Here is an 18,053-nt window from a genome sequence, read left to right as displayed (position 1 = left end):
CCCCCCTCCTCTCTCTCCCCAGAGAGACTCATTTTAGATCACTGACCCCTAAACAGAGATCCAACATGTTGGTTGTGGTTAACACAGTGACAACTAAACAGAGATCCAGCATGTTGGCTGTGGTTAACACCGTGACAACTAAACAGAGATCCTACATGTTGGTTGTGGTTAACACAGTGACAACTAAACAGAGATCCAGAATGTTGGTTGTGGTTAACACAGTGACAACTAAACAGAGATCCAGCATGTTGGTTGTGGTTAACACAGTGACAACTATACAGAGATCCAGCATGTTGGTTGTGGTTAACACAGTGACAACTAAACAGAGATCCAACATGTTGGTTGTGGTTAACACAGTGACAACTAAACAGAGATCCAACATGTTGGTTGTGGTTAACACAGTGACAACTAAACAGAGATCCAGCATGTTGGTTGTGGTTAACACAGTGACAACTAAACAGAGATCCAGCATGTTGGTTGTGGTTAACACAGTGACAACTAAACAGAGATCCAGCATGTTGGTTGTGGTTAACACAGTGACAACTAAACAGAGATCCAGCATGTTGGTTGTGGTTAACACAGTAATTCTTGAATGTCAATTGTTCTCATTTTTGTATTATCTCTTTGAGAAATAAAACATTTACTAACAGACATAGAAACAGTCAGGTGATTTAATGCATCACATGAACATGTAGTTGTGACATTTCATCTCCATGGTAACTGTCAATAATAATAATAATAAGTCACTGTTTGTTAAGGTAGTTATAGACAGTACAGCAACAATAATAATAATAATAATAATAATAATAATAATAAGTCACTGTTTGTTAAGGTGGTTATAGACAGTACAGCAACAATAATAATAATAATAATAATAATAATAATAATTAAAATAATCTCCATGGTAACTGTCAATAATAATAATAAGTCACTGTTTGTTAAGGTAGTTATAGACAGTACAGCAACACAAGGCCATGTCTCATACATATTTGTATTCATTAACAGTAGGATATTTATTGTCTTTCAATCTGTTATTTTCTAAATGTATCTGAGAATGTAGACAGAAGGGCTAAAACGGACAGGATTGATCTGAGGGGGAAATCATTAATCCATTCAGAAAGGTTTTATACATCAAGTAAGAGATTTTATATAATGTAAAGTAGACTAGGTTTTAATGTGTAGTAGTGGGTTGTTAGTGATATGTCGATGTTATATTATGTAAAGTAGGCTAGGTTATAATGTATAGTAGTGGGTTGTTAGTGATATGTAGATGTTATATTATGTAAAGTAGTCTAGGTTATAATGTATAGTAGTGGGTTGTTAGTGATATGCAGATCAAGGTCTATACCTCGGCCTATAGCCTACATATCATAGATGACCAGTCTAAACCTGTTCAGATCAACATAATGTTATAGTCCTACCAGTAGCAGGACAGAGAATGTACTGTATATAACCTACATATCATAGATGACCAGCCTAAACCTGTTCAGATCAACATAATGTTATAGTCCTACCAGTAGCAGGACAGAGAATGTACTGTATATAACCTACATATCATAGATGACCAGTCTAAACCTGTTCAGATCAACATAATGTTATAGTCCTACCAGTAGCAGGACAGAGAATGTACTGTATATAACCTACATATCATAGATGACCAGCCTAAACCTGTTCAGATCAACATAATGTTATAGTCCTACCAGTAGCAGGACAGAGAATGTACTGTATATAACCTACATATCATAGATGACCAGTCTAAACCTGTTCAGATCAACATAATGTTATAGTCCTACCAGTAGCAGGACAGAGAATGTACTGTATATAACCTACATATCATAGATGACCAGCCTAAACCTGTTCAGATCAACATAATGTTATAGTCCTACCAGTAGCAGGACAGAGAATGTACTGTATATAACCTACATATCATAGATGACCAGTCTAAAACTGTTCAGATCAGTTCACAGAGACCATCAGGTTTGTCAGCATGATAAGTGATCATAGCTCAAACAAACTCTGACTATTGAACGTCTGACGTCGACCTAACCTTATAATAGTTTGCAGGTAGCCTAGACCTACAGTACGAGAGTCTGCCCATCTTTCCTACATATCAACACATTTATCTGACTTCTTATGTTACCGAGAAATATCTGCCACAGTTTCAACAGCCATTTTGTAACTGCGTAGGCTACAAAAATATTTTAATTTCATATGAGGAAATCACATAACTTACAGTCACTGGTGCAGCCGCCTGTTTTCTTGCAGATGAAGTAGCTTTCACAGGCAACTCATTCAACCAGCCTAAACAAAAGTAAATACAAGATGTAAAATGGTCAAAAGCCAATCCTGATATAGTCATATACATTAGAGAGAGGTATATATATCCTGATATAGTCATATACATTAGAGAGAGGTATATATATCCTGATATAGTCATATACATTAGAGAGAGGTATATATATCCTGATATAACCATATACATTAGAGAGAGGTATATATAACCTTATAGAGTCATATACATTACAGAGAGGTATATATATCCTGATATAGCCATATACATTAGAGAGAGGTATATTGCTACAGATGTTGGATCTTAATTTGAGCCAGTTTGCTACAGCAGGAAAATAATCCTTCAGCAACAGGACATTTGCATTGTTATGTGGATTCCCTGTGGCTCAGTTGGTAGAGCATGGTGTTTGCAATGCCAGGATTGTGGGTTCAATTCCCACGGGGGGCCAGTACGGGAAGAAAAAAAACATGTATGAAATGAAATGTATGCATTCACTACTATAAATCGCTCTGGATAAGAGCGTCTGCAAAAATGTAAATATAATTCATGAACATTATTTAAATAGAAAAGTGGAATTTATCATCTTCCGAAACCTTTTTAATAGCTTAAATACACTCAAATACACTACAAGTTTTAGTTATCCTGCAACAGGGTGATCAAATTCAGATCCTACATCTGTACAGAGATTATGTCTTTATCTAAATAAGGCAGTTTGAGTTATTAGCAATGAAGTTGTAACTGTCAGCTGCTGTAAACCTATGAGATTGGATGTTATAGACCCCCATCTGAACAGTTTCATTCCCCATGCTGTGGCCCTCACCAACTGGCCCTCTGGCCCATAGAGACTAAAGGACTATGCTGTGGCCCTCGCCAACTGTCCATCTGTCCCATAGAGACTAAAGGACTTTTGCTGTGGCCCTCGCCAACTGTCCACCTGGCCAATAGAGACTAAAGGACTATGCTGTGGCCCTCACCAACTGGCCATCTGGCCCATAGAGACTAAAGGACTATGCTGTGGCCCTCACCAACTGGCCACCTGGCCCATAGAGACTAAAGGACTATGCTGTGGCCCTCACCAACTGGCCATCTGGTCCATAGAGACTAAAGGACTATGCTGTGGCCCTCGCCAACTGTCCATCTGGTCCATAGAGACTAAAGGACTATGCTGTGGCCCTCACCAACTGTCCATCTGGTCCATAGAGACTAAAGGACTATGCTGTGGCCCTCACCAACTGTCCATCTGGTCCATAGAGACTAAAGGACTATGCTGTGGCCCTCACCAACTGGCCATCTGGGCCATAGAGACTAAAGGACTTTACACTCTACGCTGAACACCACATCAAGCCATATCTGAACTGTACACTAAATAACTGAACTATACTGCATTATCTCTCTGTTCATCTCTCTTAGATATATTTATACTGATACTGTAAATGTGGACATCCACTGTTTATCAACTGTATAGCCACTGTACTGTATATCAACTGTATATCCACTGTACTGTATATCAACTGTATAGCCACTGTACTGTATATCAACTGTATATCAACTGTACTGTATATCAACTGTATAGCCACTGTACTGTATATCAACTGTATAGCCACTGTACTGTATATCAACTGTATAGCCACTGTACTGTATATCAACTGTATATCAACTGTACTGTATATCAACTGTATAGCCACTGTACTGTATATCAACTGTATAGCCACTGTACTGTATATCAACTGTATATCCACTGTACTGTATATCAACTGTATATCCACTGTACTGTATATCAACTGTATATCCACTGTACTGTATATCAACTGTATAGCCACTGTGCTGTTTATCAACTGTATATCCACTGTACTGTATATCAACTGTATAGCCACTGTACTGTATATCAACTGTATAGCTACTGTACTGTATATAAACTGTATATACACTGTATTGTATATGTGTATATCCACTGTTCATTCTCTTATAGCTCTATGTTTACTCTATCTAGCTGTGTATAATGTTGTACGGAAACGTTGTGTAAACTCTTCTGTCTGTATTCTGTCTCTAAATGTTGTCTAGCACTAGCAGCAACATATCACCAAGTACAATTCAAGTACAACCAAATACACCAAGTACAGATGCAGGGGAGGGAAGAGAATCTGGGTTGCTGGGAAGACAACTTCACATCGCACCAATAGGGTTGAGCCTTGGTGGAAATTGTAACGTGGCTCACACTGCCCCCGCTGAATGGGAAGGCATGTCCCCATGCTTCAACTACTCTGGCCCCACTGAATGGGAAGGCATGTCCCCATATTTCAACTACTCTGGCCCCACTGAATGGGAAGGCATGTCCCCATGCTTCAACTACTCTGGCCCCGCTGAATGGGAAGGCATGTCCCCATGCTTCAACTACTCTGGCCCCGCTGAACGGGAAGGCATGTCCCCATATTTCAACTACTCTGGCCCCACTGAATGGGAAGGCATGTCCCCATATTTCAACTACTCTGGCCCCGCTGAATGGGAAGGCATGTCCCCATGCTTCAACTACTCTGGCCCCGCTGAACGGGAAGGCATGTCCCCATATTTCAACTACTCTGCCCCCGCTGAACGGGAAGGCATGTCCCCATATTTCAACTACTCTGCCCCCGCTGAATGGGAAGGCATGTCCCCATGCTTCAACTACTCTGTCCCCGCTGAATGGGAAGGCATGTCCCCATATTTCAACTACTCTGGCCCCACTGAATGGGAAGGCATGTCCCCATATTTCAACTACTCTGCCCCGCTGAATGGGAAGGCATGTCCCCATATTTCAACTACTCTGGCCCCACTGAATGGGAAGGCATGTCCCCATATTTCAACTACTCTGTCCCCACTGAATGGGAAGGCATGTCCCCATATTTCAACTACTCTGGCCCCGCTGAACGGGAAGGCATGTCCCCATATTTCAACTACTCTGGCCCCACTGAATGGGAAGGCATGTCCCCATATTTCAACTACTCTGCCCCACTGAATGGGAAGGCATGTCCCCATATTTCAACTACTCTGTCCCCACTGAATGGGAAGGCATGTCCCCATATTTCAACTACTCTGGCCCCGCTGAACGGGAAGGCATGTCCCCATATTTCAACTACTCTGGCCCCACTGAATGGGAAGGCATGTCCCCATATTTCAACTACTCTGGCCCCACTGAATGGGAAGGCATGTCCCCATATTTCAACTACTCTGGCCCCACTGAATGGGAAGGCATGTCCCCATATTTCAACTACTCTGGCCCCACTGAATGGGAAGGCATGTCCCCATATTTCAACTACTCTGGCCCCACTGAATGGGAAGGCATGTCCCCATATTTCAACTACTCTGGCCCCACTGAATGGGAAGGCATGTCCCCATATTTCAACTACTCTGGCCCCACTGAATGGGAAGGCATGTCCCCATATTTCAACTACTCTGGCCCCACTGAATGGGAAGGCATGTCCCCATATTTCAACTACTCTGGCCCCACTGAATGGGAAGGCATGTCCCCATGCTTCAACTACTCTGGCCCCGCTGAATGGGAAGGCATGTCCCCATGCATCAAATACTCTGGTTTTCACTCATCTGGGGCGTTCTGATGGCCTCAAAGCCAGCATCCAACTTCTGACACCAATGTTGCAAACAGAGGGGCAAGAAAGCGAACCCGGGTTGCTCTTGTGAAAGGCAAAACCCTACACATCGCTCCATTGGCACCAATAGTGTTTCTTGGTTGGAATTGTGACGTGGCTCATATAGCGACTATGATACAATTACATTATCATATGAAATGTAGAGGATCACTACACTATAGAGGACCTATGATACAATTACATTATCATATGAAATGTAGAGGATCACTACACTATAGAGGACCTATGATACAATTACATTATCATATGAAATGTAGAGGATCACTACACTATAGAGGAACTATGATACAATTACATTATCATATGAAATGTAGAGGATCACTGCACTATAGAGGACCTATGATACAATTACATTATCATATGAAATGTAGAGGATCACTACACTGTAGTGGAACTATTATTCAATTGCATTATCATATGAAATGTAGAGGATCACTACATTATAGTGGAACTATGATACATTATCATATGAAATGTTAAATGTAGAAGTATAATATATGAATATTGACGTATTGAATTTGACTTGACCACATCCAGTCAGCTCCATTTTGTCTGATTAAACATTACACCAACCTGTCTCAGTAGTAGTAGACTGTTAGGAGTGTTTTACTGCCATTCACTATACTAACATTACACCAACCTGTCTCAGTAGTAGTAGACTGTTAGGTGTGTTTTACTGTCCTTCACTATACTAACATTACACCAACCTGTCTCAGTAGTAGTAGACTGTTAGGAGGGTTTTACTGTCCTTCACTATACTAACATTACCCCACCCTTTCTCAGTAGTAGTAGACTGTTAGGAGGGTTTTACTGTCATTCACTATACTAACATTACACCAACCTGTCTCAGTAGTAGTAGACTGTTAGGAGGGTTTTACTGTCATTCACTATACTAACATTACACCAACCTGTCTCAGTAGTAGTAGACTGTTAGGAGGGTTTTACTGTCCTTCACTATACTAACATTACACCAACCTGTCTCAGTAGTAGTAGACTGTTAGGAGTGTTTTACTGTCCTTCACTATACTAACATTACACCAACCTGTCTCAGTAGTAGTAGACTGTTAGGAGGGTTTTACTGTCCTTCACTATACTAACATTACACCAACCTGTCTCAGTAGTAGTAGACTGTTAGGAGGGTTTTACTGTCATTCACTATACTAACATTACACCATACATTTAATTTATCTACACACTTTACAATAATCCCTGACAGGATTGTCACCTTGTAGCCTGAATTCACAACCAGAACATGTCAAGTCATTGAGATATTTTCTGTTCTGCTGAGAGAGCAGCTTCCTGGTGACTAGCACTCTGTATATTCTGATGGATGAGGTCTGAGATGGAATGTGAAGATAACTGAAGCTGGCTAGCTTTAGAAAACCAGAATATCTAGCTTGCATATTAGTATACCCCCAGGCTATGTTCAGGTTTCAGCATCAGGTATAAACAGCCGAGTTGTTGGCTACAACCTGGGTTGTATTCATTAGTTTACTCCACAGCCAATAGTTCTAAAATGATGCATAAACAGTTTACGCCAAACACTGTACAATGTGACCTAAACGGTTTCTGTTGCCAAACGTTTTGCTACGGTCGGCACTAATGAATACACACAACCTGTTTTGAGGAAGTGTAAGTTATTGTTTGGCTTTCCACAAAATGTTTTAAAAATGTTTTGAGAAGTCAAGTCTATAGACCTATGATACAGTACACTCTTAGAATAAAGGGTTCCAAACAGGTCCTCCGTCTGTCCCCATAGGAGATTATTTTGGGTTCCAGGTAGAACCCTTCTGGCTTCCATGTAGAACCCTCTGTGGAAAGGGTTCTTCATGGAACCCAAAAGTGTTCTACCTAGTACCAAAAAGGGTTCTACAAAGGGTTCTCCTATGGGGACAGCCAAAGAACCCTTTTAGATTGTAGATAGTGTAGGAGCGATCCCCCTGGGGCACACAGATGGGCACAGAACGAATTCACCCCACGCATCTAATTTATATCCAAAACATTTTAAGGAGAGTAGGACTATTATAACACTGTCCACCAAAAATATCATAAACTATATGAATACACACAACAATATCATCAACTATATTAATACACACAACAATATCATCAACTATATTAATACACACAACAATATCATCAACTATATGAATACACATAACAATATCATCAACTATATGAATACACATAACAATATCATCAACTATATTAATACACATAACAATATCATCAAATATATGAATACACAAAACAATACCATCAACTATATGAATACACATAACAATATCATCAACTATATTAATACACATATCAATCGTCGTCTTACCTTTTATCTCTCAATAGAAACAGAGTCTGAATGATCATTCGGTTGTTGAAAGTTACTTTCGTTTGCTCTGCTCATTTACATATCAGGTTCTACCTGTTCTCTCTCCGAGTCCCTCTCTCTTTACAGCTCTTACAATGTGCCTTGGCATACATTCTACAACTGTCTGGAACTCTATTGGAGGGATGTGACACCATTCTTAGCAGCTCCTTTCTCCCCAGGGGTAGCAGCTCCTCTCTCCCCAGGGGTAGCAGCTCCTCTCTCCCCAGGGGTAGCAGCTCCTCTCTCCCCAGGGGTAGCAGCTCCTCTCTCTCCCCAGGGGTAGCAGCTCCTCTCTCCCCAGGGGTAGCAGATCCTCTCTCTCCCCATGGGAAGCAGCTCCTCTCTCTCCCCAGGGGTAGCAGCTCCTCTCTCTCCCCAGGGGTAGCAGCTCCTCTCTCTCCAGGGGTAGCAGCTCCTCTCTCCCTAGGGGTAGCAGTTCCTCTCTCCCCAGGGGTAGCAGCTCCTCTCTCTCCAGGGGTAGCAGCTCCTCTCTCCCTAGGGGTAGCAGTTCCTCTCTCCCCAGGGGTAGCAGCTCCTCTCTCTCCAGGGGTAGCAGCTCCTCTCTCCCTAGGGGTAGCAGCTCCTCTCTCCCCAGGGGTACGGCTCCTCTCTCCCCAGGGGTAGCAGCTCCTCTCTCCCCAGGGGTAGCAGCTCCTCTCTCCCCAGGGGTAGCAGCTCCTCTCTCCCCAGGGGTATGGCTCCTCTCTCACCAGAGGTAGCAGCTCCTCTCTCCCCTAGGGGTAGCAGCTCCTCTCTCTCCAGGGGTAGCAGCTCCTCTCTCCCTAGGGGTAGCAGTTCCTCTCTCCCCAGGGGTAGCAGCTCCTCTCTCTCCAGGGGTAGCAGCTCCTCTCTCCCCAGGGGTAGCAGTTCCTCTCTCCCCAGGGGTAACAGCTCCTCTCTCTCCAGGGGTAGCAGCTCCTCTCTCCCTAGGGGTAGCAGTTCCTCTCTCCCCAGGGGTAACAGCTCCTCTCTCTCCAGGGGTAGCAGCTCCTCTCTCCCTAGGGGTAGCAGTTCCTCTCTCCCCAGGGGTAGCAGCTCCTCTCTCCCTAGGGGTAGCAGTTCCTCTCTCCCTAGGGGTAGCAGCTCCTCTCTCTCCAGGGGTAGCAGCTCCTCTCTCCCTAGGGGTAGCAGCTCCTCTCTCTCCAGGGGTAGCAGCTCCTCTCTCTCCAGGGGTAGCAGTTCCTCTCTCCCCAGGGATTTGAAGACATTGGGAGCTACTTTTGAACACATACATCTACAGTGTATGTTGAAGCCAACAACTTCAAACATTGACTCTGACCCCATCTCCAATAAGCCAATCTGATTAAATTACCCTGCAATCCCTTCTTTCTTTTTCTCTCTCTCTAAAGTCACACTTTTTTGATAGAACTTTTAAAAGTGGCAATATTTCGAGAATAAATTGGCAATATTTTGATAATAAACTAAACATTATATTTTTAGAATGAAGTCTGTTATATTTCTAGATGAATGTAGGGGATGTGTTTAATAACTGCATGTCTCCATGACTACCTGTTGCTGTACCACTGTTGAAATGCCTCAGTTAGATGTCCTGGTGAAACTATAATAAAGTCTGTTATATTTCTAGATGAATGTAGGGGATGTGTTTAATAAGTGCATGTCTCCCTGACTACCTGTTACTGTACCACTGTTGAAATGCCTCAGTTAGATGTCCTGGTGAAACTATAATAAAGTCTGTTATATTTCTAGATGAATGTAGAGGATGTGTTTAATAAGTGCATGTCTCCCTGACTACCTGTTACTGTACCACTGTTGAAATGCCTCAGTTAGATGTCCTGGTGAAACTATAATAAAGTCTGTTATATTTCTAGATGAATGTAGGGGATGTGTTTAATAAGTGCATGTCTCCCTGACTACCTGTTGCTGTACCACTGTTGTAATGCCTCAGTTAGATGTCCTGGTGAAACTATAATAAAGTCTGTTATATTTCTAGATGAATGTAGAGGATGTGTTTAACTGCATGTCTCCCTGACTACCTGTTACTGTACCACTGTTGTAATGCCTCAGTTAGATGTCCTGGTGAAACTATAATAAAGTCTGTTATATTTCTAGATGAATGTAGAGGATGTGTTTAATAAGTGCATGTCTCCCTGACTACCTGTTACTGTACCACTGTTGAAATGCCTCAGTTAGATGTCCTGGTGAAACTATAATAAAGTCTGTTATATTTCTAGATGAATGTAGGGGATGTGTTTAATAAGTGCATGTCTCCCTGACTACCTGTTACTGTACCACTGTTGAAATGCCTCAGTTAGATGTCCTGGTGAAACTATAATAAAGTCTGTTATATTTCTAGATGAATGTAGGGGATGTGTTTAATAAGTGCATGTCTCCCTGACTACCTGTTACTGTACCACTGTTGAAATGCCTCAGTTAGATGTCCTGGTGAAACTATAATAAAGTCTGTTATATTTCTAGATGAATGTAGGGGATGTGTTTAATAAGTGCATGTCTCCCTGACTACCTGTTGCTGTACCACTGTTGAAATGCCTCAGTTAGATGTCCTGGTGAAACTATAATAAAGTCTGTTATATTTCTAGATGAATGTAGGGGATGTGTTTAATAAGTGCATGTCTCCCTGACTACCTGTTACTGTACCACTGTTGAAATGCCTCAGTTAGATGTCCTGGTGAAACTAAAGTAAAGTCTGTTATATTTCTAGATGAATGTAGGGGATGTGTTTAATAAGTGCATGTCTCCCTGACTACCTGTTGCTGTACCACTGTTGAAATGCCTCAGTTAGATGTCCTGGTGAAACTATAATAAAGTCTGTTATATTTCTAGATGAATGTAGGGGATGTGTTTAATAAGTGCATGTCTCCCTGACTACCTGTTGCTGTACCACTGTTGAAATGCCTCAGTTAGATGTCCTGGTGAAACTATAATAAAGTCTGTTATATTTCTAGATGAATGTAGGGGATGTGTTTAACTGCATGTCTCCCTGACTACCTGTTGCTGTACCACTGTTGAAATGCCTCAGTTAGATGTCCTGGTGAAACTACCCTTTAGCATTGGCTTTACTAAAGTTTGTATTAATCACAACTAAAGTTGCCAAATAACTGTTTCAAATTATAACTTTTACGCTCAACATAGACACTTCATATGGGCACTCGCTCTGGAATGAGAAAAATATCCTTTCTATTTTATTCAGCTAATTACAATTATATTCTTCTTACTATAAAATCATAAAATATAAAATAATTGCACAGGACTTATAAGCATAGGCATATCTAGTCAGCTAAATGAACAAGCCTACAGTCTATATCATAGCCAGATAACATACAGTATCTAGTCTACTAAATGAACAAGCCTACAGTCTATATCATAGCCAGATAACATACAGTATCTAGTCTACTAAATGAACAAGCCTACAGTCTATAAGATGGAGAATAGCCAGATAACACAGTAGGTCAACTCATATTCTGTTCTTCTATAATACATGTTTATTTAGATCTGCCTAAAATAAATAATGGGTTTATTGTGATGGTGTGTATTACATTTATTTATTATTATTTTTTAATGTAGATGTTCCAAAAGGTGCTCATCATTGGTTTGTGGAGGCCTGGAGTTGCTAAACGTGTCAATGTTAATTAACATAATTTACCTTCAGGTCAGCAGTCTTTTGCATGACAATAACCGGCAGACAAAAAAATCAAGTTCTAGGCCTGTGTCTTGGTCACCTAAATCATCCTCTTCCCTGCCATTTGACCCTGGCTGCTGCTGTTTTTTAGGGCCTTCCTCTGACACCGCCTGGTATAGAGGTCCTGGATGGCAGGAAGCTTAGCCCCAGTGATGTACTGAGCCGTATCAATACTGGCTCATATCAATGCCACATACGCTGTTTTCTAAATGAGAAGTTGGTTTTTAGGTGCAGTTACTCTGTAAAGGTAGTATATTCTGACATGACCAGGGAAAAACAACTGGAAATAAAAATCAAGTGTCTGAATAACAGCACAACTCTCAACATGACTGATCAGAAGCTACATAGCCCCCAGGGTATATGAATATAAAGAGACATGAGACTAACATGACTAATCAGAAGCTACATAGCCCCCAGGGTATATGAATATAAAGAGACAAACATGACTGATCAGAAGCTACATAGCCCCCAGGGTATATGAATATAAAGAGACATGAGACAAACATGACTGATCAGAAGCTACATAGCCCCCAGGGTATATGAATATAAAGAGACAAACATGACTGATCAGAAGCTACATAGCCCCCAGGGTATATGAATATAAAGAGACATGAGACAAACATGACTGATCAGAAGCTACATAGCCCCCAGGGTATATGAATATAAAGAGACAAACATGACTGATAAGAAGCTACATAGCCCCCAGGGTATATGAATATAGAGAGACATGAGACTAACATGACTGATCAGAAGCTACATAGCCCCCAGGGTATATGAATATAAAGAGACAAACATGACTGATAAGAAGCTACATAGCCCCCAGGGTATATGAATATAGAGAGACATGAGACTAACATGACTGATCAGAAGCTACATAGCCCCCAGGGTATATGAATATAAAGATACATGAGACTAACATGACTGATCAGAAGCTACATAGCCCCCAGGGTATATGAATATAAAGATACATGAGACTAAAATGACTGATCAGAAGCTACATAGCCCCCAGGGTATATGAATATAGAGAGACATGAGACTAACATGACTGATCAGAATCTACATAGCCCCCAGGGTATATGAATATAGAGAGACATGAGACTAACATGACTGATCAGAAGCTACATAGCCCCCAGGGTATATGAATATAAAGATACATGAGACTAAAATGACTGATCAGAAGCTACATAGCCCCCAGGGTATATGAATATAGAGAGACATGAGACTAACATGACTGATCAGAATCTACATAGCCCCCAGGGTATATGAATATAGAGAGACATGAGACTAACATGACTGATCAGAAGCTACATAGCCCCCAGGGTATATGAATATAAAGATACATGAGACTAACATGACTGATCAGAAGCTACATAGCCCCCAGGGTATATGAATATAGAGAGACATGAGACTAACATGACTGATCAGAAGCTACATAGCCCCCAGGGTATATGAATATAGAGAGACATGAGACTAACATGACTGATCAGAAGCTACATAGCCCCCAGGGTATATGAATATAAAGAGACAAACATGACTGATCAGAAGCTACATAGCCCCCAGGGTATATGAATATAAAGAGACAAACATGACTGATCAGAAGCTACATAGCCCCCAGGGTATATGAATATAAAGATACATGAGACAAACAAATGGACCTGTTGAATGGAATAAGTTATAAGAACTCTATGATTCATTTCATTTTGTCAGTTCTACCAGCTAAAGTGATATTTTTTGATTACATAATATTTGAGTACACATCATTTAGCTTCTATGGGCTACGTGGCTAGCGTCCCACCCGCGGTACACACTTACAACAGCCAGTGAAATATCAGAGCGCCTTATTTGAAAACAACAAAATCTCATGATTCAAATTTCTCAAACATACAACTATTTTACACCATTTGAAAGATAAACATCTCCTTAATCTAACCACGTTGTCCGATTTCAAAAAGGCTTTACGGCGAAAGCATAAAATTAGATTATGTTAGGACAGTATATTGACAAAACATTACACACAGCCATTTTCAAAACAAGGACAAGCGTCACCAAAAGCAGAAAAACAGCTAAAATTATGCACTAACCTTTGACAATCTTCATCAGATGACACTCCTAGGACATTATGTTAGTTATGTTAGACAATACATGCATTTTGTGTTCTATCAAGTTCATATTTATATCCAAAAACAGCATTTTACATCATCATGTGATGTTCAGAAAATATCTTGCCTCCAAAAATGCTGGTGAATCAGCACAACAAATAAAAAAATACTCGCCATAAACCTTGATAAAATATTAAAATGTTATTCAAAGAATTATAGATTAACATCTCCTGAATGCAATCGCGTTGACAAATTTCAAAATAACTTTACTGGGAGAGCACACTTTGCAATAATCTGAGTACTGTGGTCAGAAAAAAACATCAGGCAATTATAGACACCGGCCATCTTGGAGTCATCTATTTTCATAAATAGCATTAGAAATATTCACTTACCTTTAATAATCTTCATCAGAGGCACTTCCAGGAATCCCAGGTCCACAACAAATGTTGTTTTGTTCGATAAAGTTAATGATTTATGTCCAAATAACTCCATGTTGTTCGCGCATTCTGTAGGCTACTCAAAATGTAGGGTGCGCGAGGGAAATGTGACGACAGAAACTCAAGAAAAAGTTCTATTTACGTTCGTTCAAACATGTCAAACGTTGTATAGCATCAATCTTTAGGGCCTTGAGAACGTGAAACTTCAGTAATATTCCAACCGGACGTTTGCATTGCCTTGAAAAACGTTTTGGAACGCAAAGGGATTTCTCACATGAACGCGCCCTATGAATTGATGTGATTTTCTGTTCACCTGATTACCAGCGTTCTCCTTCGGTCTGTGTTTACCGCAAAAGGCTCAAACTACTTTCTAAGACTGTTGACATCTAGTGGAAGCCTTAGGAAGTGCTATTTGAGTCCTAACTCACTGTGTGTCAGAAAGGCAAGGACTTGAGAAAACTAATCCTCGTTGGATTTCTCTCAGGGTTTTGCCTGTCATATGAGTTCTGTTATACTCACAGACATCATTCAAACAGTTTTGGAAACTTTAGAGTGTTTTCTATCCAAATCTACTAATAATATGCATATCCTAGCTTCTGAGTTTGAGTAGGAGGCAGTTTAATATGGGCACGTATTTCATCCGAAAGTGACAATACTGCCCCCTAGCCCTATTAAGGGCCTACGTATTTTTCATGTTTTGTTCACCTACAAACTAAACACAAATCTGGCCATCTTTTCTCCTCCCTCCTGGCTGCCCTCCCTCTTCCCTTCTCAGTTCAAGTTTGTTTATTATATACACATGATATACACTGTGTGTACAAAACATTAGGAGTACCTGTTTTTTCCACGACATAGACTGACCAGGTGAATCCAGGTGAAAGCTATGATCCCTTATTGATAACACCTAGGGCTGTGTCGGTCATGACATTTTGTCAGCCAGTGATTGTCATGCAGATAACTGACTGTCTCATGGTAATTTACCCTTAATTAACATCAAAACCATCACAATAACTCCAGTATTTATCTGAGACAGGTCTAAACAAACATGACATGAAGAAAATCTAGCCTATTTCAGAAGAACACACTAAGAATCCAGGCTGTATCCCAACCGGCCGTGATTGGGAGTCCCATAGGGCAGAACACAATTGGCCCAGCGTCGTCCAGGTTTGGCCGGGGTAGGCCGTCATTGTAATTAAGAACTTGTTCTTAACTGACTTGCCTAGTTCAATAAAGGTTAAACAAAAAATGTAATTCAAAAATTAAAATAATTAGGGGTTCAATTAGGAAAGTTGAAATGTAAAAACTATTCTTACAAGAACCTTTTCATCTTTAGAGTTCCTCTGGGAACCTTTCCTAATCAATGGGTTAACATTTTAACCTTTCCTAATCAATGGGTTCATATTTTAACCTTTCCTAATCAATGGGTTCATATTTTAACCTTTCCTAATCAATGGGTTCATATTTCAACCTTTCCTAATCAATAAGTTCATATTTTAACCTTTCCTAATCAATGGGTTCATATTTTAACCTTTCCTAATCAATGGGTTCATATTTTAACCTTTCCTAATCAATGGGTTCATATTTTAACCTTTCAATTATCATAAATGGTTCTTGGAGGAACTGGCGCCTTCTTTTAATCAATAACTTCTGCATGACTACTACCACCCACATCAACATTCCATTCTAGGACAGACTCGTAGCTACACAACAACATTTGCTTGAAAACAATTACAGTTTCTCGAAATATACACAAAAAACTCCTGCTAAGTGGTAGTCCCTGTTCTGCGTTCTTTAGGGAGAAGAACATTCAAGGAAGGTTTTGCTAGCTAGCTGGCTAATTTTAGCTAGCTAATGTTAGCCTCTGGTCAATTTCTACATGTTTTAGCTAGCTAACGTTTTGACCCCATTGGTTCCTGCATGCCAATGACCTCATTGGTTCCTGCATGCCAATGACCCCATTGGTTCCAAGCCCAAACCAGAGTTTAAACCAGCACTCCATTTTTTGTCAGCTGTATGGACACAGGCCCCCCAACTTCCCAGCACCCGACTGGATTTGATTTAATTAAAAGACAACACCCTTCGATCCCGCCTACCGAACACCTGCTCTCGCCTTCGTTAACAGAACTGTGGGAAAACAATACCCGACAGGCGGGGACGAAGGACACTGTATACTGGTGTACGGCTAGCTAGCTACCGTAGTCGCCCCAGCACCATCTTTAGTGTGGTTTATCAGCGGCGGCTGGTATCCAACATTATTGTGGGCTGAGAAACCGGTACTGTGTTCAGTACAATGTTTGTGTTATATTGTCATGGTGAAGGTACTCAGTATTAAGTGAAATTATAGTCGGTGTACCTCTGTGTTCATCATGTGCAGTGCTGTCAAGATGAGCCATCCAAGATGTCCACCCTCAGCACAAAAGGTGTGCATACAATCTTTCAATGATAAGCCCAATGTTCAATCCCTCTGTATGCTACTCAATGCTGAGTCGTTTTCTCTCAATACAATCTCAGGGTTGGATCATTGCAGCTGTTGTAACGGCCGTCGTATGAATTGGACCAAGGCGCAGCAGGTTGCGTGCTCATCATTATTTTATTTATAACGTGAACACGAGAAAACAAACAAAGAACGACAGTTCTGCAGGCTACACAAAAGCAATGCAAAAAAAAACAACTACCCACAAAGGGACAGGTGAAAAACAAGCTCCCTAAGTATGACTCTCAATCAGAAACAACGATGTACAGCTGTTCCTGATTGAGAGCCACACCAGGCCAACAAAGAAATACTCAACATAGAAACCCTAGAATACAAAACAAGAACATAAACCAAAAACTCCGGAACACATGAATCCAACACCCCTCTACATACACACACAACCCGAACCATATAAAACAAATACCCCTCTACCTAAATACATAGCCCAAACCACATGAAACAAATATCCCCTGCCATGTCCTGACCAAACTATAATAACAAATAACCCTTATACTGGTCATGATGTGACAGCTGTGTCTGAACATCTGGTTTTCTCTAATTGTCCCAGTTCACCACTTCCAGAAGGTCTGTAAAGACACTCTATTTCCAGCCTGCAGTCATTTGATCCTAGATTTACTGTTTTCCTTTTCAGTGTATGTATTTTCCAATGACATCCTGTATTGTGATGTCAACATGAAAACATTCTGATAAGTAACATGCTATTATAGGCAGTGACAGTGAGTCGCCATTTTTTTGCGGTTACCTTTTGGTCATTTGACTAGAAAATGTCTGATTAAAAAGTATTTCATTTTTCTTTGAGTTCAGGTCTAGTGATCCCCTCCATTGGACTACATGATGTGAATGCCCCATTCCCTGCTGACCTTGGTGATCAAGAGAACTTCTCCCTTACTTCCCCCACCAACCCACTGGGTCACTCAGGTCTTCCACTGCTGGACATCTCATCCTCATCATTGCTGGACATCTCATCCACATCATTGGTTTAAACCATCACATACTTTGCTGTCACACCTTAATTGCAAATACTATATTTTTTATTTATATATTTTTTTACCCCCTTTTTCTCCCC

The 18,053-nt window shown here is 40.8% G+C and overlaps 1 long non-coding RNA gene across 2 annotated transcripts; it reads right to left on the bottom strand.

The window, feature by feature from the left end:
- Positions 1 to 9: 9 nt before the first annotated feature.
- Positions 10 to 8,424, bottom strand: LOC115186568 (uncharacterized). 2 transcript variants are annotated; one of them, XR_003875782.1, is made up of 3 exons: positions 8,261 to 8,424; positions 2,234 to 2,301; positions 10 to 48 (listed from the first exon to the last, which is right to left on the bottom strand). It is a non-coding gene; the product is annotated as an uncharacterized LOC115186568 (long non-coding RNA). The 2 variants fall into 2 exon arrangements; XR_003875781.1 differs by lacking the exon at positions 10 to 48 and having other exon boundaries at positions 2,129 to 2,301.
- Between the last annotated feature and the right edge of the window lie 9,629 nt (positions 8,425 to 18,053).

The sequence above is a fragment of the Salmo trutta genome, unplaced genomic scaffold (genome assembly GCF_901001165.1).
Source record: "Salmo trutta unplaced genomic scaffold, fSalTru1.1, whole genome shotgun sequence".
NCBI lineage: Eukaryota > Metazoa > Chordata > Actinopteri > Salmoniformes > Salmonidae > Salmo > Salmo trutta.
This window is presented reverse-complemented; position numbering and strand designations above follow the sequence as displayed.